This window comes from Diorhabda sublineata, chromosome 4, assembly GCF_026230105.1.
Source record: "Diorhabda sublineata isolate icDioSubl1.1 chromosome 4, icDioSubl1.1, whole genome shotgun sequence".
Lineage (NCBI taxonomy): Eukaryota > Metazoa > Arthropoda > Insecta > Coleoptera > Chrysomelidae > Diorhabda > Diorhabda sublineata.
In genome coordinates, this window is record NC_079477.1 from 12,069,361 (window position 1) to 12,094,014 (window position 24,654).

The 24,654-nt window shown below is 31.7% G+C and overlaps 2 long non-coding RNA genes across 5 annotated transcripts; one reads left to right on the forward strand and one right to left on the reverse strand.

The window, feature by feature from the left end:
* Positions 1 to 3,447: 3,447 nt before the first annotated feature.
* LOC130442414 (uncharacterized) lies at positions 3,448 to 10,144 on the reverse strand. 3 transcript variants are annotated; one of them, XR_008909765.1, is made up of 4 exons: positions 10,058 to 10,144; positions 5,128 to 8,187; positions 4,665 to 4,810; positions 3,488 to 3,952 (listed from the first exon to the last, which is right to left on the reverse strand). It is a non-coding gene; the product is annotated as an uncharacterized LOC130442414 (long non-coding RNA). The 3 variants fall into 3 exon arrangements; XR_008909766.1 differs by having other exon boundaries at positions 5,128 to 7,191; positions 10,058 to 10,114; XR_008909764.1 differs by lacking the exon at positions 10,058 to 10,144 and having other exon boundaries at positions 3,448 to 3,952; positions 5,128 to 10,005.
* On the forward strand, positions 5,953 to 16,596 carry LOC130442416 (uncharacterized). Of its 2 annotated transcripts, none has more exons than XR_008909768.1 (5): positions 5,953 to 6,071; positions 9,306 to 9,483; positions 12,075 to 12,212; positions 15,584 to 15,729; positions 16,133 to 16,596. It is a non-coding gene; the product is annotated as an uncharacterized LOC130442416 (long non-coding RNA). The 2 variants fall into 2 exon arrangements; XR_008909767.1 differs by having other exon boundaries at positions 6,000 to 6,071; positions 6,400 to 9,483.
* Positions 16,597 to 24,654: the final 8,058 nt, after the last annotated feature.

Genomic DNA, 24,654 nt, shown 5'->3' on the forward strand with positions numbered 1-24,654 from the left:
CAGGTCAATGATAGATTACATACAAATCGAAAGATACACTCAACTCAGACGTTGACGCTGGACGTTAGGACTCTAAATTTTGCAGGCGTAGGTAGTGAATATAAGTTGGTACTGAGGAAAATCCGCATGAAAATAACACCAAAGCGTGAATTAGAGGAAATAACTAGACAAAGAATCAATATAGAATCACTATGGGAAGATCCCACAAAATACTATACCAAGACAGAATTACACAATTACAATCTGCTGCACAAGAAGCATTAGGAACACGCGTCATAACACTTAACAAGGAGGGAAGTAAGAGAACACCATGGAGTGAAAGATAAATGCAAAGAAAAACGGAATATTTATTTGATGTTCAATATACAACGAAACCCAGAGTTCCAAGAACAATACAGACTAATCCGAAATCTACTAGTAAGACTGACAAAAGATTAATATTGGAAACGATTTTCCAAAAGATTAGCAAGTTATTTTTATGGTGCTCAGAAACAAATGTAGCGTTTTCGGCGAACACAGCGAAAATAAATAACAGAATTTGCAGAGACTAACAAAATACCTCAAGAAAAATGGAAAAGATATCTGACGGAATTATTTAAAGGAAATGACAACCATATACATACTAATATACCACAAATAAGAGGAGAATTATTTATCGGTCAGCAAGAAGTACAAAAAGCGCTTAAAGCTCTGAAAAATAGGAAGTCGCCCGGGCAAGACGGTATACCAAACGAGCTACTAAGATACGGAGGAGACAACTTACCAATCTAACCCAAAAAATTATACTGTACTGCAAGGTACCTGACAGATGGAGAACTAGTACAATGATTCCAATGTTTAAAAAATGAGATAAAAAGTGCCCAAATAACTATAGGGGCTTAAACTTATTAGACACAACTTTGAAACGCTGTATTCATATTGAGACAAGAAGTTGAGAAATCCATAGAATATAACAAACCAGCCTATCTATGTTTATTAGATCTTCAGAAAGCGTTTGATCGCATTCAACTTGAAGATGCTATACACCTGTTATATAATAGAGACAAACTGTAAATATAGTTCAGACCATCGAGAACATCTATTCCTATAACCAAGTTCAAGCCAGATTTAATAACAAGTTGAGATATGCTGTATCTGTAAAGCGGTATCAGACAAGGTGACTCATTAAACCCCCTTTTATTCAATATAATAATGGACCAAGCTATAAAAAACTACGACACAGCAAAGGGTACCAGATGGGTAACAAACAACTTAAAATACTTTGCTACGCGAATGATGCCGTATTGTTCGCTGAATCCGAGGACGACACTAGTACACATCTTCAATACAGTAGGTAAACAGTATAATATGATAATTTCAGCTGAGAAACAAAATGCATATCAACGTCTAAGGAGCCTATACGCTGCAAAAGAGAAATTGATGGTTATGTAATAGGTACTAAAATTTAAATATTTAGGAATAGACATAACGAGCTATGGAGATGTCGAGAATGAGGTGCGACAGCGGGTCGTCAAAACAAATAAAGTAGTAGGATGGCTCAACAGCACTATTTGGATAAATAAACATCTTACAAAAGAAACAAAAAGAAGTACTAAGTGCAGTTTTATCATAATGGTTTGTTTGACACATTTTCTCCGCGGTAGTTACGTTAGCATTATTGCTAATTTTGTGCGCGATACTAATTAGTATATATAAATAAATTCGACCTCCCAAGTTCATCAATGGTTCGTTCTGAAATGGTTTCAGTCTCGTAAGTTCTTAGACTAAATAATCAATATTTCCACGATCAGCAAGACATTGTATGAGGGCTTCTTTTAATCTAGGCCAATCGGTTAACTCAGCACGATTACCTACTAATATTTCTGCTTTATCTATAAGCTTTTCGTGAAATGATTAAAATATGTGTTAAGATAATTGTGCATCATTGAATTGCTGGTAATAATTAATGAATTCTAATTAGAAAATTAAATTTGTTATTGTTACCATCATATGGTTTAATGTTAATGTTACTATTATTTTCGTTATCTATTTCTATCTATGAAACTCTGTTATTTTTTCATGAATATCACTCATAAAAATCAATTAGAATCGATATTTATAATAAACAATTGTTTGCAATGAACAGAATTTAACTATCTTTACCAGAATCCTTATACAGAGAGGTTTGGAGAGTTGAAAAGAAAAAGGTACAAATTGGTGGTCAACTCGATTGCTCTGCTATCAAGGTTATTTGGGCGTGATTCCCTGCTTCAGTTGAGAGTTAATAAGTTCGTAATATGCACTCAAGGTGAAAACATTCCAAGGTCCCTAATTTCGCCTCTACACAATGCGAATGCCAAGAGAATAATACTAACTGTGCCAATTAAGTATTAAATCTTCGAATTTGGATTATCAAACAAAAAATTACAATTACAAAAATACTTTTATCAAGCAACAAATAATGAATTATTAACAGTATTACTGTTTTCATTATCCTCCTGGTTTCCACAGAATCATCACATTTATTATATGCCGTCAGCGGTTACTTCACACATAACTTACTTAGCATTAATAATCATTAATTATAACAAGGTATTCTTAATTACTAGTAGGTAATGGGGTACTTGAGACCAGCCCCTCCACTCCACTTTTCATAAGTCACGTGACCACGCCTTCTCGCTTGGCTCCTTATATGGTATCTGTAAAATGTAAGTTTTGATAAGATTTGGTAGGATGGCACTACCGGTGAAGTAAGAAGAGATATGGAAAGATGACGCTATCGGTGAAGTAAGTAGAGATATGGAAAGATGGAGCGCGAATTACAGCGTTAATAATGGTAGGATATCTGGGAAAGATGGCGGTATCGTAAGGTTATGTTCACACGGAATATTTTCGCATCATCACCGCGGCGCATCATCCCCGCGTCACCCCGCAGCGTAACGTGATGGTTAGATGGCGGGGCTCTTGTAATTTCGAGGGCATGATCAAATATATTTCGCTTTTAACGTTAGTTAATATTAACCTTACAACACCAAATATTATAAAAATGAATCACGGCCTTATAATTTTTCGAGCGCAGAGGTAGCAAACCTGCATGTTTTTCTTATAGGTTCACCCCGTTCTGCGTAACCAAAAAGCCTTCACCCCTAGTGGATTCCCTTGCGTTTATGCATTGTTCATCCATATAATAATAATAACAGGTACAAATCGAATAGATATAAATTTTAGTTAGAAAAATGGTTTTTCTGTAGGGATGTCTTAATTTACAGAAGAAACGTTAGGACGTATTGGCATTATATAGAGTGTGTTTGTAAAAATCAGAACGAAATATTGTAGTGGTAAATTATTATATATGAGGTGTAAAATCGAACGAAGTTTAACGTAAAGGAACATTAAGGACGAATTGTAATGAAAAAAAAATAATATATTCCTTTGTTATAATCTAAAGTAATATTAAAATAATACACCTTTTTAAATTTAAATATTTTATTTATATATAATAGCTCTTAAAAGGTCCAGAGTGTAGATGGGCAACCATGAAAATAACACCCTTGAAATTCAAAGACTAGATTCCAACGAAACCATCAATTTTAACCCCCTATCGTCTACTCCCCTGCACTCTGGACCTTTTAGCGTGGAATATTCTAAATTCATTGTGTGTGTAATCAGTAATTTTGAATTAATAAAATTGTATCAGGTATAATCTAGTAAATACAATCGAAAAGACAGGGGCTCAAGGCTAAGGTAGAAAGAAGTTTCAAATTGAAATCCTGTATATGAAGAATATTCTAAATTCACTTTTTACATATATCCCCTGTTAATCATCCGATACTGAGATCCACTCAAATCCTCCGTAAGGTAGAAATTCACACATTGCCCAACCGTATAAACTAGTTACATCCAATTACACTAAATATGTATCTGGTTTGAATTATATTCGGTACTTGTTGTTGTTTGCTTATATCTATGAATCCTAAAAAATATATATCTTAAAATATCACTCAAAACTTTAGTATTATATGAATAGCCAAAAACGTTTCTATTAAAGGTATTTCTACAAAAAAATATACATAAAGTGTAAAAAAGACTATTGAGTTACATGCGAAGAATTTCTGAAGGACATTTTTAAAACAATACCATTGTATCTAATATCATAAACATGTATCAGCATTTATTCTATTTTTGTATCAAATAACGTAAACATGTATCAGCACTATTTTACTATAAATAAGATGTTTGTAAACAATTCGATGATATTTAATGTTTATAATTAGTTCGATCTTGAGATTAATTGTATTCATATAAATATTCAAAAATAAAGTTTTTTAAAAATAAATTTCGAAACCCGAAATTTATAATTATTGTTTCAAAGAAACTATTATTATATAAAAATACCTTCTTCTTCAATGATTACGTATATCCATTGTTGATGTTGTATCATGAATATCAAAATTGAATTTTGTTATTGAACCAACAACAACGATAAATACCATCGTAAACGTCAAAACGCCAAATTTTGCGTTAAAATGTCAAATATAGTGCAAAAACATCAAAGCGTCATACAAATAATTATTATTGAAATATTTTCTTATAGCATAATCATAATGACTTTCAGTTAATAGTATAATTGGAGATGTGGGAGTCACGTGATAAGTCATTTTTTTATTAATTCATAACATACTAACCAAAAAGTTCCAGTAGCAGCAGCAGCTTTACGATTGGGGTGTCAAATTGGTTTCGTGGTAGGTGAACTATGGAATTGCGTCTTCTTTTTATGGCATAGGGTGTGAATAAAAAAATAAACATTCCAGTCCTTCAAAACATTCTTTACCTAAAAATGAAATGGTATATATGAGAATAAATCTCAGTATTGGTCTTCATTTCAGTTACGTTACTACACATAAAAAACCCTCTCTAGCGCTTTTGCTATTACCACCCTTGCCAAAGGGGTTGTTTACCACAATCCTAAGGGAGGTACCAAGGTTTTCTACGCATAATAACGTAAAAAAATGAATTTATTTGTTATTGAATATTTATTATAAAATAGAAGCAAGTGGAACACAATGCTCTGAAAAAAATCACTATGATAATTATTATGTAGTTTTTCAGCATAATCTAAATCTACTTCTTAATTCAAAATGTTATTACCTCGTTAACCCCAGCGTTTTCATGCGGTTATTATTGTGAGGAATGCCATATTCCTTTTTGATTAACTTCAAGTATATCAGTTACATCATATCCGTTATAGGTAATATTCGACACCATGTTTTTCAACTATTAACAATTCCTCGTTATTATCATATATGAGTTGTGTAATTTTGACGAAATCATTAAAGGCAAACACCATCAGGTCATTCTCATCCGAATAATGAGTCACGCTGAAAAAGTCTCCCAATTTTTGTTGAAGTAATTCGATGGAACAACCCCATTCGTATGTATTGAAGGAAATTTTACAATTTCTATTATGAAATTTCTTTAGAATTATAACAGGACTGAAAGGTTTGGGCTGGACTAAGACCACAGCTTATATCATATTCACTACAACGATATACTGATTTAAGTAGGAAAAATGATTCATCTTTCATTTCTCGACCACCATTGTCTTCAATATTGGTAAACACTCTCTTGACTATTCATTTTGAAACTGTCTTGTTTTTAATTGAATGAATGAATTTATAGAAAAAACTAGAATATACGAAGGGGAACTAGGACTAATACTTTTAAAATAGTAAAAACATTTAAATTTCATAAGAACTCTCTCGGCACACGAATCATTCACCCCATATTAATATACATAGAAACCATGATTAAAATTTATGTTATTTTCCTAATTTCAAAATACCTCGTATATTTTTTTAATTGAATTTAAGTGAAATATTCAGCGTAAAACTGAATACAAAATATATTTTATCATACCATATGAAATCATGTCAGTGTTATCGAAAAGCCTCATCCTGTGTCTGTGATATACACATATGTGAAAAAGAACATTCAGTAAACTTTTCAGTTTTATGTGTGTGTTAATATTCGTTGGTTGACCAAAAGTGAATCAAAATGTATAAAATTTATTTGTAAGTAAAAGCAGGGAAAAGGTAAGTTTTTTAGAGTCTGATCTATCTATCTAAAAATTCTTGATCAAATAGAATATAGACACGCTCTCTCACTCTCTCTCTCTGAAATCATTATATTACTTTTTGTGATTTAAATGAATTTTATAATGAAATAGGAGTAGTTATTGTAGAAATAATAATTTACATTTTTTACGTTGAGAATTCAAAACAATAATTTAGGTTTTTTCCTTAAAAATAATAATAATACTCGAAACTTGAACTCTTAACACATTATTCTTCAGATTTTTTTCTTATATTTGATATATAAAAATTCACTTAAACGTTAATAACTCATTTTTTTAAATTGTAGTTATTCGAACAAGAAAATAAGAGAGAAGAACTTCAGGTGAAAAATGGATTTCCTCAAACCATATTCGAATAAGATAAAAAACAAAAGAGAACAAATGTGGATTTTCCTCAAAAACTTAGGAATTTTTGGTTCAAGACTCTAATACTTTTTATACTAGTTAATTTTTTGTAGATCATTATCTGTGTTTTGAATATTTTATTCATTCATAAAATTATTTTGAAATAATACAACAATTTTTCAGTTTTTAAAAGAGGCAACACTTGTTTTTTCTTATTTTTTTCAAAATTAATTGAAACGGATCTTTTATTGTGTTATCACCACTATCGGATCATTATTTATGTTTTGAATCATCATCTTATTTTGAACGTCTTACATTTATAAAATATTACAAAAAAAAATTAAAATTTCAGTTTTTTAAAACCGTAAGGAATAGAACTGTGATCGGGAAGATACTTTCTCTTTGTCGAGTTAGGCCGATATATTTTTGTACAATCGCAAGTCATCACCTCATGCTCTTTCGTTCGTCTAATTTGCCTCGAAGCTACGCTTATAGGAGCCGAATCGTTTATTACCATTTCCTTCATAGAATCAAAATTAACCTGTTGAGCTGCAGAATAAGAAAGGGATATACCTTTAACTGTGCATACAACATCACCTGAACAGGTCTTATAAGCATAGTTTTTCGGGCCCCCAGACACAAATTCCGTAATATATGCATCAGGACCATAGGACTCTAATTCATTAGTCATATCACCAATGAATTCACCTGTGGGAATGTCAGATTCTCCAGGTCTGGAAACATAAAAGTTAGAATCGGTATCGTAATAGAGTACCCTTTCTTGCAGTTTTTCAAGGTAACTGAAAAGTTTCAGACGCGCAAGAGCTGTAACGTATGACGCTATAACAACATTAACCGTGGGCAAAGGGTCGTAACATTCATCCATATATTCCTAATTAACAATTAAAGTATCTTCATGGATCGATAGAATTGTGTTCCCATTTATTGAAGGATTAATTATCATAGAGAAGAATTCAACAGGTTGATTAACAATTGTTGTCTTTGGTTGATTCTCACGCTGACCAAACTTACCCCAAAATGAATTTAGCATAAATTTAGTCAGGGAGCGCAAACCCGGTTTATTGCAAATTTTATCAAATTCCAACTGAATATCTTCCCTTTGTAAAAATCTTTCTATATAATTATCTTTTTCCTTCTGTGTACGACAATTTTTCGGCCAGTCGGACGACTCTTGCTTTATTTTAATAAATTTGTTTATCATTTCGGTAAACAATCCTATTACATCTATTCCAGCCTGAATTGTCTCATATGACCAAATTTCAAAAATAGTTTGTATTTTGTACCGCATTTCGAGTACCTTTAAAACCTCTTCAATCACCCAAGTACCCGTTAACGAACGCTCTATATCTGAATGTAGACATTCTCCTGAATTGAGATTTTCCCCAAACACACGACAAAGAACGAACATTAACTTGTTATTCATTTTCATCGATAAAACGGGGTGGAACAATTGATGAGGGGGAAGAATTTTACATTTAATGAGTCCACTAATACTAGAAAGATCTATTAAAGAATATTCCTTATTAATGTAAATTTTCGGATGTCCGATAGGAAACTTTCCATACTTACAAACCCAGAGGTAAGGCGAAAATACATCTACATATTTAATTTTTCCTCCTCCTTAGTTTTGTAGTATGTGTAAGTATTTCCAGTTCGGCCACCATAGAAAGCTTCTCTTGGATTTAGAGGTGATTGATTTAGAAGAGGATCTGAAAATTTTTTAATTTCATCCGTTAATTCTTTTCGAAAATCGCAATCCCATTTTTCTATGACTTTATACCCCAGAGATTTCAATCTTTCAATCTTAGCTTGGGTGGCTTCGAATCGAAGATTGAAAGTCTCAGAGGGGTTATCTTTGAGAGGATCATCTCTCTTTTCTGATCACCATTTTAGTAAAGAATTTCTAGCGTTAAAAGAAAAAATTATCAGGGTCATAAATTTTAATATCAGGTATTGGTCCAACGTAACTTTGATTTTCACTGCGTTTGAAAAGATGAGGAAAATACTCCTTTTCCTCTGAGAAATTGAAGGAGGATGGAAGTTTACACAAAGCCATCGGAAGATGGCTTTAAATCTGTTTTGGTCAGGATATAATTTAAAATAAATTGATGATCAAATGCGCCTCCGTTATGTGCGAGTATGACAATATTTTCAAATTTTTTGCGAAAACTTAACATATGATGCATGAACGGCGAAATCGGATCACTATTTAACAACTTGTAATCTTAGACCACATTTAGAACAAATACACAAAGATTTGGTTCATGTATACGTGAACCGTCATCAAGTACCCTTTCCTGTTGTGTTTCCAAATCATAAAAAACGAAAAGAAAATCTTTCAATGATGGAATACGATTATCAGATTGGATGTAGCAAAGATGTCTTGAAGGCTGGTGTTTATTACAAATCTTACAAAAGATTTCTCCACAGACATGTTTGCGTGTGTGTGGTACGATTTTAAAACACTCTTCGCAGCGACGTATCTGGTCGCAAATGCCATGCTTCATATGATTTTCGAAGCATACTTATCCACGGAAAGATCTTTTGCAAGATTCACAATTAACCTTGATCTCGTCGGGGGTACAAACAAGTGATTGTTGACAACCAGGGCAGGTTCCTCCACATCTATGATCCCGATTATTATTGTAAGGAATATGGCATTCCTTACAATAATAACTACACGAAAACGCCGCAGTTAACGAAGTAATTACATTGTAATGGCCCTCATGGTAGAGTAAATTCAACGAAGAACCTTTGTCTGTACCTTCGAAAATGACATCACGACCTTTTGACCCATAGTTGTAGACAATAATTTTATAATTTTTAGATATTGTTGAAATATATAAAAAAATCTGGTATTCCACATCCCTCGGAAGGAATGGAAACCCCTGAAGCTTCCATCAGTTCCAAAGCTCTGGCAGTCTGAAGTTTTCCAATATCTCTCCTAACTTTAGTGTAGAGAGGATCTATATATACGTTAGCCATAGCGACGACAAGAGCACGAGGTGAGCACATGTTATCTTTATTTTTTATAACAACAATACCACGAGTATTCGAAGATGATTCATCAAAGTTGTTGTATCTTTGATGACGTCCCTTACCTACAGGCATACGTACAGACATAACCCCCAAACAGAAAGTTTCCGTATTGAGACCGGTCGAGAATTGGATTGATAGATGGATGAGATAACGTCCCAAACATCATCAACAGTCACTTCTGAGGCACGTTTAAAAGACATCCATCCATCACCCTTGGTAAAGTCCTTGGAACAGAATGTGAAGCCTACTTTATCAGTAGGATTTAGCCCCTCTGTCCCCTTTGAAACAATACCCTTTTACCCATCAAACAGGTTCTGTACCTTCGGGTATTTTTTTAATCTTAAATTCGAGAGTTCGTCCCTGAACACCGAATTTGCTAATTTTTTCCAATGATTCTTTAATAATAAAAAATTTTTCCATTTTTAAAAATTCAAAAACAAAGAAAAGATAAAAACCAAACTCAAAAAAATTTTCAAAATCAAAACACGAAAAACTCAAAATTTTTACAATTAATTTAAAAAAAATATGTAAAAAACTTACCACTTTTCAAAAACAGAATAAACTCATTCACAATTTTCAAAAACAAGATCAGTCACGTCTGTTAAATAAAAGCAAGCAGATAAGAATAATCTGTGACTGATCCCGCTCTCGTATTTATTTATTTTTCTGCTGAGGTCACGTGATAAATAATACATTATTATTAATAATTATTATAAATATTATAATTATTAATAATTATTATAAATATTATAATTATTAATAATTGGAAATAATACAAAGTTATTTAAAAGAAATTTAAAAATCGAATATAGTTATAAATAAATTGTGTACAAATTATTTATTTCACATATTCCGTTTGTAGATAATTAAATAATTAAAGTTTCTAAGATTTTCATTCGGGAAAACTCGGGAAAACCTCGGAGTTTTATCTACTCACCTTTCTTTCATTTCAGCATTTCGGAAATTCCGTTATTAATGAATTTATATCAATTATAAAAGATTCTCAATTTCACGTTAATAAATAAATTAGTGGTTTTCAACTGTTTATCTGAAACTTCTTGTTGATAAGAAATGAGTAATTCCAATATTGATAAGGAAAGACCAATGCTAATAAAAATTCATATATACTTTTTATTTAAATTAGGAAGAGTGAGTTCTCTTTTATACATATTTTATGTTAACAATACGATAATTTGATAAAACTAATATCGTATATTTATATCTTCAGTGATCAAAGTCTTTAACTACATTTTCTGTTATATATTTGGTTATAATCTATCGCTATATACATTCTGGGGCCACAATAATAAAAGACAATTTTTATTAGGAAACATTTAACAAAGATTTTTTATCGTTCAAACTACATTTCACAAAAATTAAGGGCATTAAAAGCATTGTCGTGTAATTTATTTCATCATGATTAACACACTTGCATTTCGTAATGAGGATTGCTGCAGAATGTTGTGAACTGGTTTCCAACTTTCATTATATGTTTGACAATTTTGGAAGCGCAACCTTTTCTTCTGTGTTCTTCAAATGTATATATCAAATTTAGAAATCTGGGTACATTATGTTGTCCTAATGGATCGAAATCACATCTTGATAACAGGGCAAAAGCTACAACTTCACCATTAATATGTAAAATATAACATGATACTCTGCTTCTTGATTCCATTGAACAATTGCAGGATCTTCCACATCTAACCGCGTGAATGGAGTCGTTTTTCGTGATGAAGTTTGTCTTGCCTCAAATTACGGCCTTGGTAATTTGTTACAAAGACAAATATTTCGAAATGTAGTTTTATTAAGAACAATAAACTTTTATATTAATGAAAATAATATGGAGTCGGTGGAAAACGATGAAGCTGTTGTTACTGACTTTTATATATGGGAAGTTTTATATATACCTGCTGAGGAATAGGTAGGATTTGCTACTTTGAGTTGAATAAAATGTATTCGTAACAGTGGACACGACGAGAACGTTGTAGCATTAGTCCACCAAGGGTGGGGAAAGATATAAGGATTGGGAAAAAGGGGATTAGGGTTTTTTGTTTAATTTTCTGAAAAACAAAAACTATTAGTAAATTTAAATATTTAAAGATTTACTTACATACTCTTCATTACAACAATGTTCTCATTGTTATAGTAGCTGAAAATTAAATTATAAAACAAAATCCTTTTTTTATTTTTCTACTTACTAATATTCGTCTGGGCTGAAAACAAAAAATTAATAAATTTTCATACATTTTTTTAATACTTAGTCGCCAAGTCGTCTTAGACACCCTAAAAGTAAAAAAGTATTATTATCAGAATAAAATTTATTCAATTAAACTTACATTTATTTTTCACGACAATTTTTCTGCCGATGACCAAACGGTGCCCGCTGATATATAGATGTTCCACGGAATTTAAGTAATTCTTCTTCTTCCCTGAAATAAGATCATTATTTTCAATATACATATATGACCTGGTTACAACTTACATTTTAATAATGATTCTTTAAGTTTATTTCATATATTATTGTTGTAGGAATAACCACAATTTCATATTTTTATAGATATAACGGCATTGAAATTTAGGAAACTTGTGGTATTCTGTATGATAATAAGAAGCTTTTTTTACCCATTAATCTGATTGTCATTTCCTTTGTGAGGCTCCATATTTAAAGAAGAAAACCGGGGGCTAACGAAAAAAGGTATGTGGTATTCTATTACAAAACATTTATAAGATTACAAAAGTAAGAATTAAAAACACTAATTTCTCTCACCGGATTTAATCATATACCGATTACAATTTTCGTATTTTACGAGTTCCATTTTAAGGATTCTCTCTCTCTCTCTTTTGTCGGCCACTGCGAATGGTTATATTTTCTCATCCTTATTGGTGAATTTATCAAATGTTTTTTACAGTTGCATTGTAAGATTGTTTAATAAGTACCAAATTTTGGTTGGGACTTCAACGGAAAGTTCGTATAGTTTTTAATGGTTTTATGCTAAACATACCATTTCTATTTATTGATTGAAGATCCATCAGAAACAATAAATTAGAATTTAGAAAAAAGCTATGATAATAAATAAATTTTCTTTTTGACTGTAGTTTTTTTTAGTTGACTGTAGAATGCTGTAGTTCATTTTCAGACATATATATATTTTTCTTCTAAGTATACATCCTGTTTTTGACGTTTTCATCGACCACACCACCAGAAAGGGCCCCTCATCTTTTACGAAAATTTTGAATCCTGGACGCCCCCCAATGAATTAAAATCAGGACGTGCCCCTTTCATTGGACCCTCAAAATAGATGGTTCGTTTGCTCTACAAAAATAAACAAATAAATTAATAAAAAGTAAAGCAGGATAGTTAATTTTTAAAAATATGAAACATACTTTTGAAAGCTTAAATCATCTAATTTTGAAAAAACGAAAAAATAATTATTAAATAAAAAGTGGTAGATACAACTACTTACTCGTTGATGAGGGGTTAACATTCTCCTCAAGTGCGTCAATACTTGAATTGGAACTAAAAATATAAATTTTTAATAAGATGTTACTTCCGTCAATACATTATGATGAAATGAATCTTTTATCCAAAACAGTATTCTATCCCCAAAAATAAATAATTAACCAACCAAAAGAATTTTACAAAAAAGCTATGATAATAATTAAATTTTCTTTTTCACGATGTTAACTGGAGTTAACTGTATAATGTTGTGGTTCATTTCATAATCCTTAAAAGTAATTTTATTTTTAACGATGTTATATTTAACTCCCTTAGATTTTTTATAACTTTCCCACCCTGAATCTTGTACGTATACATTTTCGATCGTTGTCCTATAAAATGAGTAAAATTTTTCCTCATTTGCGATCGTTTATGGCAGCCACGAAATTCCGATATCTTTTTATTTAATAAAGGTATGGATTATTTTCAGGATAATCTACTTCAGATATGGATGATTTTATGAGTGTACATTTCGACATCTTTGTTGCACCAACATGTGCTATTTTTTAAATAATATTTTTTAAGTCGCCTACGATAGCTTCCTAATCCAGCCAAAGGTCCGTTTATAAAATTTGAGTTGTCGATAATCTTCATATTAATTAATTGCAAGTTTGCATTCCCACATCTCGGTCATAACCGAAATTTTTAAATATTTAATTTTACTTTGAGAGGATCATCTCTCTGATGTGTAAAGAAGGAGGGGCAACCGTGAAAATAACACCCTTGAAATTCAAAGACTAGATTCCAACGAAACCATCAATTTTCATCGAAGTGCAAGAGAGTGTTTGTTTCCTACCCAAAAGGGGTAACCGAAGAGATATTTTCAATTGATTGTCTTTGAATCTGTATCCTCTTTTGGTTTTAGGAATTTTCTGCGGAAGAACTTTGTTGCAGACACTTGGTAGTATTACAATTGCATTCATTTTGTAAAATGTCTTAAATATAATCAAACATTTTTATCTTATAAAATATTGTATTCAATTTATCTTAAATATTTACCACTAATCATTTGAAGAATATAGATGTTATCTATCTTGAGTTAGAAACCAAATTTACATGTTTATGTTTTTTATTTTTTGAATAGTATGTTGGTAACGTTTCAAAAACATTTTTTATTTTTTCGTTAAAATATTAATCTATCTGTATTATGAACATCAGGATAGAGAGCAGATGTAACAGCCCAGGCGAAGCATGCCTGATCTTCATTCCTAACATTTATACATGCTTCCTTCTTTTTGATTTGTGGAGGTAAATCAATATAAGAAGATCCAAGTTGTGGATTAATTCCCAAAATTGACCAAGAGGTTTTCTTCTTCAGTTATAAAGTAATGCAGACTTCAATCACAAAAGTATTTTGCATGATCTTTTTTTTACTTAGGTGTTTCGAAAGTAGACGGGACAGATTATTGACCTATACATAATGATGAAGACTTGGTCCATCAGTATCATCATATCTATCTTGAATTATAAGCAAGTTTACATGTTGATCTTTCTTACCTTTAGTTAGGTAAGTTGGAAAAGTTTAAAAAGATTTTTTTATTTTTCTGAAGGATGTAAACATTAATAGAAATGTTGTTTTGTTTTTCGAAATTATATATTTGCTTAGGGAGCATAGGGAATTGAATTCCCTTCAGTTTCAAAACTTTCAAGTAATGCGGATATGATGATATTCTATCTCTGTGATGCATATTAGGATACAACGCTGAAGTCACTGCCCAGGCGAAGCATGCATTATCATGGTTCTTAACGTTGACACATGCCTCCTTCTTTTTATGATGGTAACTCAATATATGATGAGCCACTCCCGATTTCTAATTTATTTATAGCAATTTCCAGAGATATTATCTCCCTCAAAGCCCAACCACTATCACGTTCTTGGAATTCTTCAAGATCTTTCAACATGGGTCATTGATTTCTTTATTAACGGTTTAAACGGAGAATTTTAAAACAATCTTCACAGCGTCTTATTTGTTCGCAAATACCAAATTTTAAATGATTTTCGAAGTATTTTTACCGACATATTTCATCTGAAAAAGTATATTCATGTCATTGAGGAACGTAATAGTTTAAATATATATTCGCTTGACCAATGAAATGAATATGAAAACAGACATACTCCTCTTGTGTCTTTTGAATATAGAAATAGATTTAGTTTATGATCAAGTTCTTTCACATCAATGTTTCTTTTTTTCGTTGTAAGGAACATGGCATTCCTCACAATAATAACCGCATGAAAACGCTGCGGTTAACGAGATAATTACATTATGAATTTAGAAATAGATTTAGATTATTATTAAAAACTACATAATAATTATCATAGTGATTTTTTTCAGAGAATTGTGTTCCACTTGCTTATATTTGATAATAAATATTCAATAACAAATAAATTTATTATTTTACGTTATTATGCGTAGAAAACCTTCGTACCTCTCTTAAGTTCGCGGTAACCAACCCCTTTGGCAAGGGTGGTAATAGCAAAAGCACTAGACAGGGTTTTTTATGTGTAGTAACGTAACTGAAATGAAGACCAATACTGAGATTTATTCTCATATATACCATTTCATTTTTAGGTAAAGAATGTTTTGAAGGACTGGAATGTTTATTTTTTTATTCACACCCTATGCCATAAAAAGAAGACGCAATTCCATAGTTCACCTACCACGAAACCAATTTGACACCCCAATCGTAAAGCTGCTGCTGCTACTGGAACTTTTTGGTTAGTATGTTATGAATTAATAAAAAAATGACTTATCACGTGACTCCCACATCTCCAATTATACTATTAACTGAAAGTCATTATGATTATGCTATAAGAAAATATTTCAATAATAATTATTTGTATGACGCTTTGATGTTTTTGCACTATATTTGACATTTTATCGTTGTTGTTGGTTCAATAACAAAATTCAATTTTGATATTCATGATACAACATCAACAATGGATATACGTAATCATTGAAGAAGAAGGTATTTTTATATAATAATAGTTTCTTTGAACCAATAGTCTTTTTTACACTTTATGTATATTTTTTTGTAGAAATACCTTTAATAGAAACGTTTTTGGCTATTCATATGATACTAAAGTTTCAAGTGAATATTTTAAGATATATATTTTTTAGGATTCATAGATATAAGCAAACAACAACAAGTACCGAATATAATTCAAACCAGATACATATTTAATGTAATTGGATGTAAATAGCTTATAGGGTTGGGCAATGTGTGAATTTCTACCTTACGGAGGATTTGAGTGGATCTCAGTATCGGATGATTAACAGGGGATATATGTAAAAAGTGAATTTAGAATATTCTTCATATACAGGATTTCAATTTGAAACTTCTTTCTACCTTAGCCTTGAGCCCCTGTCTTTTCGATTGTATTTACTAGATTATACCTGATACAATTTTATTAATTCAAAATTACTGATTACACACACAATGAATTTAGAATATTCCACGCTAAAAGGTCCAGAGTGCAGGGGGGTAGACGATAGGGGGTTAAAATTGATGGTTTCGTTGGAATCTAGTCTTTGAATTTCAAGGGTGTTATTTTCATGGTTGCCCATCTACACTCTGGACCTTTTAAGAGCTATTATATATAAATAAAATATTTAAATTTAAAAAGGTGTATTATTTTAATATTACTTTAGATTATAACAAAGGAATATATTATTTTTTTTTCCATTACAATTCGTCCTTAATGTTCCTTTACGTTAAACTTCGTTCGATTTTACACCTCATATATAATAATTTACCACTACAATATTTCGTTCTGATTTTTACAAACACACTCTATATAATGCCATTACGTCCTAACGTTTCTTCTGTAAATTAAGACATCCCTACAGAAAAACCATTTTTCTAACTAAAATTTATATCTATTCGATTTGTACCTGTTATTATTATTATATGGATGAACAATGCATAAACGCTAATGAATCCACGAGGGGTGAAGGCTTTTTGGTTGCGTAGAATGGGGTGAGCCTATAAGAAAAACATGCAGCTTTGCTACCTCTGCGCTCGAAAAATTATAAGGCCGTGATTCATTTTTATATTTGGTGTTGTAAGGTTAATATTAACTAACGTTAAAAGCGAAATATATTTGATCATGCCCTCGAAATTACAAGAGCCCCGCCATCTAACTATTACGTTACGCTGCGGGGTGACGCGGGGATGATGCGCCGCGGAGATGACGCGGGGTGACGCGGGGGTGACGGGCGCGGGTTGACGCACCGCGGGGATGACGCGAAAATATTCCGTGTGCACATAACCTTACGATACCGCCATCTTTCCCAGATATCCTACCATTATTAACGCTGCAATTCGCGCTCCATCTTTTCATATCTCTACTTACTTCACCAGTAGCTCCATCTTTCCATATCTCTACTTACTTCACCGGTAGCGCCATCTCACCATATCTCTACTTACTCCACCGGTAGCGCCATCTTACGATATCTTACCAAAACCTTCATTTTATAGATATCATATAAGGAGCCAAACGAGAAGGCGTGGTCACGTGACTGATGAAAAGTGGAGTGGAGGGGCTGGTCTCAAGTGCCCCATTAACATCTATTACTAAATTTTCCTTTTCATTTCTGTCTAATGTCCTCGTTTCTTTTTCTCAGTTGATATTACAGGATAACAAAATTTGATCGGATAACGTAATTTTATTCCTGAATTCAGTTTTTCTTTTCATGAATATTATAAGTAGTACAATTGTCAGTGATGGTTCTTATCAATATGAGATATTCCCCATAATTAGAAAATTCCTTTGATATTACTTCAGGAAGAAAATCTTTCTCAAAAGCAGATCACATACGAGATATTTATATTTTCTTGAAAGAAATATTAGATTTCCTTTGATATGTTTACTCGTATCAATCTAGTGTATTTATCATTTGATCTTCCAAAGATTTACTATATAACTTGTTGTGGAAATGCAAGTATGAGATATTTATATACGGAGTGTGAGTAAGAAGTAAATTTCTTATGTTTTGAATAATAGGCCGTTAATATGATGAGAAAAAAAAGTGAGAGTTGTAAACTATTAAGTCTCTTTTGATTGATAATAAGGTGAAAAATTGAAGTTTCGACTTATTTCGGTCTTTATTAAAATTTGAATTGACATTGAAAACTTGCACAATTAAATTAATCAATAGAATATTATCATTATATATTGTCCAATTATTTAATCGAATAAATGAGATGAAATTACTGCCTACTCCAGGCTAAATCTATAACTTCTTTTTTTTCTTATTTATACATTATACCTTGGGTCCGTTGGAATATCTCGATCATATTTTTATGTTACAGATGAAATAATTTAGTATCAGTTCCGATTTAAAAAGCATTTTCCATAATTCGTACAATTTTATAACCCAATGGAACTTTATCGAATCCATTTTTTTATAATATATATAAGCCACCCTATTTCCGTTCAGGATGAACGATGAAACCGATCAACATGCCACCTCAGATCACCGCACCAAAACCGAGAATATTTTAAAAGTTAGAGATGGATGTTCTCTAATTATACTGAAGATCTTAACATGCTGAATCTAGATCTGCTTTGCTATCTTGAAACTATTTGAGTAAATACATCAAAATTATGTATTTTTTGTTAGTCAATCTGGCACTTACGCTAGTTTATTCAGTCTGTATTGTAATTTTCCGCACAAAAGCGACTTGGGTTGATAGAACGATTTCGCAATTACCGTTGAACAAAAATTGAAATGCGATTTCAACTATAGAGCAAAAAAATCACGTTAATAGAATATTATTTCAATTTTATAGCAAATTTCCTTTTGTTGTAAGTACAAAATCCGAGGGATTCGCAAACATTCTCCTGTTCTATTCTACTACGTCTATAGTGGAATTAACAGAAAATCTGAACGGAACACTTCAACTGTTCCAAATAATATCACTTGAGAGCATTATTTTGGGTTTTTTCGTCGATGACAAAGACAAAAAATAAAATAGCTCACGAAAATATGCTGCAACATTAAATCATCGACTTTCAGAGGTTGTCTCAAAGGATTATAGCTTCCATTCTCAACGCCAAATATTTGGATAGAACCCAAAACCATTAATAAGTTTCGGCGTTTCCAACATCTTTGGATTTCTGATCTCTATCTATGTCTATCCTGCAATTGTTCTTTCTTCTGCATTTCATTATCTATGTCCTTTGTCCAACTTCTTCGTGGTCTTTATCTTTCCTTGTGGTGTCCAATTTAGGACATATTTCGGTAGTCTGATATCCGTAACCATACCAGAGTAGTATATTGGATTGATATCATCGACTATTGTGTCTGACTTACGTTATCTACTTTATTCTGTGAATTATTATCATGTCCCTCCTATATTTACCCGCTAGTTTTTCTCCAAAAGTCCATATTACAAATTGCTGTTCATAATTATATATACCTCGAAAATTTATTAAAGAAATTGTTAAATAACCGTTTTCAACTTGGTTTATCCATCTCTAACCTCGAAATAACGGCGAATCTAATGTGATCTCATCGTCGGTGTCATATACGAACAAATATTTCCCGATGAAATTTCGTGAGAAATTCAATTTGTTAATATTCGTTCCCGGTTCTAGGTTCCGCAGGGATTATGAACCACAAAGAATATAAGCTTGAAATTAATTGGAAGAGACTTGGAAAACTGGGGACAAATAAACCAAACTACATATAAATATTGTGAAAATATCGTTGTTTCTTCCGAAATTCGGTGTCGATTAGACGAGAACTATAGTAATTTAATGGACAATTTTTTCTGGAAACATAATTAATATTTCCAGTGTGTGTGCAACTGATTAAATAAACGTTAAGATTTATTGATATGTGATATTTCGACAGACTGATAGTAATGAAATTTTCGATCGAATAGATTTCTATATCAAATTATTTTTCTTGAACAGTATAAGACAATATAATTGAGATGAAGAAAAATATTTGAGATTATTATCTTAATTTATTGTTGATTTCTAATCCCATTTATCCAATGCTTTAATTAGTTGATACAACAAAACACAGAAGTCAGCTTGTAAGGGTTGATACAACGATGTCATCTTGCAAGCTAATAGAATGTTGAGTGCCCCAAGGTTCAATACTAGACTCTATTTTCTTTCTTCTGTTCATAAACGACATCGCAGACGATACTAGTTTCTCTTGGAACAACCCTGATCTCACGACACTTTATACGACCATATGTAGTGACCTAATCACCTTTAAATCATGGTAGGACTCTAGTCTTCTCTATCGCAAGATTTCAAAAACCAAAGTTTTATCATACAAAAATGTATTGCAGCCTTTTTTATTAAATAACATCACCATTGACGTCGTTGAATCTGTAAAATTCTCAGGGCTTGTTGTGGACAATTCCTTGAAATGGGAGTTACATATTACCTTATCTGCCTTATCTAAATTAAGTTCTTCCTGCTTGTCGTTGGAATCAGTTTCCAAGGAACTCTCCTTATCAGTCTATTGTGCCCTTATTGAGTCGCATCTCCGATACGCTTCTTCCTTCTGGGGTACGTATGGTGGGACGAATCCTCAAAATACAGAAGAGAGCTGTTAGATATTTACTCAGACTAAACGGCAGGGTCACTGCGGGGCCTTCTTTAAAAGATTAAAAATTCTGAGTCTTCTCTCCTTATTCATCTTTGAATCCATTTGCCTAATTCGTAAGCACGCTTCTCCAATTTCAAAAAGATCGTTGCACGGCTATCCACTTAAGAACGCGGAGCACGAACTTCACATAGCTGCTCCACGTTGAGAATTAGTCAAAGGCTTAATATTTTACAATGCAAAAAAAATGCACAATCACTTGTCAATTAAAATCAAATCGATATCATCTTTTCCCGCATTCCGTAATAATTTTAGGGTATATTTATTAGAAAGTACTTTCTACTCTGTAAACGACTTCTATCCTAGTAATAATATTTAAGTTCAGGCATGCTGCATACTGCATTTTTGGTATACGACTTATATACTAATTATTACCTATTACTAGTTTGTTATTTATTGTGATTTTCCACTGTATATTGAAATTTTATTTTATTTGTGTCTTTATTTAGTTATTTTTATGTTTGATTTTCAGTTTTTACAAGCTTTTGTCTACAAATTGTAACAATTTTTTGACAATAAAGCATTTCCCTCTCTCACACTGAGAAATGTTTTATACTAAAATAAGTGAGGAAGGCTATGAAATATTTATTTTCATTTTGCAAATCGAATCAAAGCAAAAAATAATGAATGAAAAATGCTAGTATTATTGTGAAAAAATAATATTTATTGTACATCGAGCGCCCGACGCTTTTTTCACAACAATACTAGTATTTTTCATTCATTATTGTTTCAAGCTTATTTGAAAAAAATTATCTCCACCTTTATGGTTTAATGTGCTTTAAAAGCGTGTTTTTCAATTTTTTTGAATTATATTTTCATTTTTAAGTTCAGCTGTAAATCATTTCATTACAACTGGGTTTCTGCAGCACCCAGATTAATCTTAACATATTTTTCTTGGTCGTTTCAGTTAACAAAAATTGTGTATAAATCACTAACCCACTAAATTTAAAATCTCCTGTTATACGCATTATATATGGATAAAATACGGATTAGTACTTGCAAATAAATATCATTATTGTGATAATTGCTTAACAGTGTATTCATTTATAAATTCCAAGAATATGTCGTTCATATCAATGGATAATAATTAAATAACAAAGGTGGGTTGAGAAGTTCGTGGGATAGCATAGAAAAAATTTTGATAGAATTTGATTTTATTTTCGAAAAAGTTACCTTTAAGAGATTATAGCCGCGATACAATTTTACAAATACAATACATTTTCATAGTATTCTTCATCGGCGCAAAATTTATGTCCAGGGAGGATCCCCTCCTTCAAATTTTCACGTTTATATAAAAAAATCTAGTTTCCTACGGCAGGATTATTTTCACACACAATTCGTGAGTTTACACTGTTTCTCCTCTTATATATGATAAAATGCTCTGGCAAATCCATGATTAATGCAATAAACTGCCCAAAAAACCGCTCGTAACACTCCATCAAGTACGTACCAAATAAAACTCACTTCTCCCCTTCGTAAAATGGACGTATCTGGAAACCAAGATAAAATTTTATCACTACAAATTCGTTTGCGAAAGAAAGATTTTATATCGTAGGCTAGAAAGTGGGAAAATGTGTGATTTTTACCGCATTTCGCTGAAAACTTGTTACTGCATATTATAAAATACTAAAATGATGAAGTGAATATATTGAAACGAAAATCAAAAATATAAATTGGAAAACTTGAGTTGTAGGAAACTGAAGAATAATTGGGGCTTGAATAAAAAACAGGTGTTTGTGATTATTTCCATATTCTTTACGTTAACTGTTGGATCTTGAGCAATTAAATATTGAATATTATTTGTTATATCAATAGTTCTTGGTGTCCTTCGACAACAAAAATTAATTTTTTTCATCTCATATTCCCAGTTTGTCGATAACCTTACATAGTTCTAGATATATTTTATTCTAGGAAACTTTTCTGCATAGGGCAAAACATCTTCACTAGAGTTTCCTAAACACTCGCCTAAGGTTAATAACATGACGGTGCATTTAAAAGTTGGGTACATTTTAATGAAATATATCAAATTCAATTAATAACAAGGTCTCAAAAATCTAATCATCGTTAACTTATCGTCATAACTATCAATAAATAGCCAAGAGAAAATAAGATATAACGATTAATAAATTTTTGTGAAAAGTTACAAGGAAGGAAATTCCTAAATTCCTATTTTTTAACACATATCCGTTTTATTAATGAGGTCTCATTAATGCAACAAAAAACTTTTATCCATGGAATGCATATTAATTAATCATTAATAATCTTGTTCATTACTTCATACTAGCATATTTCAATACCTCAAAATTTTTAAATACAAATTTTTCGAAACGGTATATTATATATTCCAGTAAAAAAAATAACTTTTGATTGCAGTTAAAATATTAATACGCCGATGATATGGTCCTATTTGGAGAGTCTGAAATAGAGGTGCAAAGAAACCTTAAGATTTTAGAATCCTATTGTAAAAATATAAGCTGAAAGTAAATCCCAGTGAAACTAGAATAGAAATGTCAGACAGACTCAATTTTGTTATGAAGAAGCTATTGAGATCTCGTATACCTAAAAAAAAACTCTCTTCACATTCAATGAAATAAATTTGAACAATCTAAAACAGTGAAAACAATAAACAAGTCTTAGAAATGTAAACTTAGCTAGTACATCACGTCTCAACTCGTATATTATTGTTGTTAACGGTATTTGTGCGCTAAGATACTTGGAACAAACAGAATAAACTAATTTTCAGAAGGACCTATTTTTTTAAAAGCGAATATCAGCTTATATTATCAGAAGTGAAGATTTTATACACACTGTATGGAACTGAAACTGACTATTCAATCCCCCAATAGTGCTAATAAAATAGTTAGTAGTGTGGTTACACTAATGACCACATAAAGCAAAGGACAAAGTCCATTTGCAAGAGCTCGTCACCAAAATTAGGAGAATATGAATAGTTAAGTGAAGCTAGAACGGCCGTCAGGAATGAACATTCACCATTTATCCGTTATCCACCAAACGATCTAATTGTATCAAGGCGCATCGTATGGAATAATTATTCCTAGTGGGATCCTTCTATAACCTCTGTGTTGCCCTACGGGACAGAATGTGTGATCAGTGGTGTAGTGAACATTGAATCAACGTTTAATGATATCGATTCAAAGAGCTACTTAAGGGGTCATCACCTACATGAAATACGCTCAACGTAAATGTTAATTGTTATTATCAATTCAAGATATCCGAATACGTAACAGTCTATATAATATGAAGAGATTTATATATGACTGTATGATTTCAAAGACGTCACTTTTTTATTCCTAACAAATTCGCTTCAAAAATATATTTTATGTTAACTTATAATGTCCAAGCGACGTCTTCTCAATCTGTAAAATTCCTTTAGGTGTGTTGTGGATAATTCCTCGATATGGAAGTTACATATTACCGCTTTATCTAAAAAATTAAGTTCCTCCTGTTTTGCCCTCAGAACAATTTCCAAAGAACTGAACTTATTCATCTCCTCAACAGCAGTGCTCAGTGCAAGGATTTATTTAAGAGATTGAAAATTGTAACTCTTCCTTCCTTTCTCATCTTTGAATCCGTTTGCCTAATTCGTAAGAACGCTTTTCCAATTTCCAATCGAATCCAATAGTCTTGACAGACCATTGCTATGTCAATATACACCTGATGACGCTAGGTTCAGGATCAGTTATAAATACTGAGTATCTCATATACTACAACAAGAAAAAGGAACATGATAGATCCTTTGGGTCGGTGAATACAAATTTCATTCTTTCAATGCATATCCACTAATGGTTGTTCGTGGAAACATTTTCCATTACTTCTCTATTTCTTGTGGTGTGTATTAAGGTTTGTATATCATGTAGTCCTGTGCACTGCCTGATGTTTCGCAACCAAAATATTTTTTTCCTTTCGATCCCTCTCTTTACTTCAATTTTATTTTACATCAGTAGGTGCAAAAATTTGATAGTTTGTTGTTTCGCATAATGTGCCCGTTT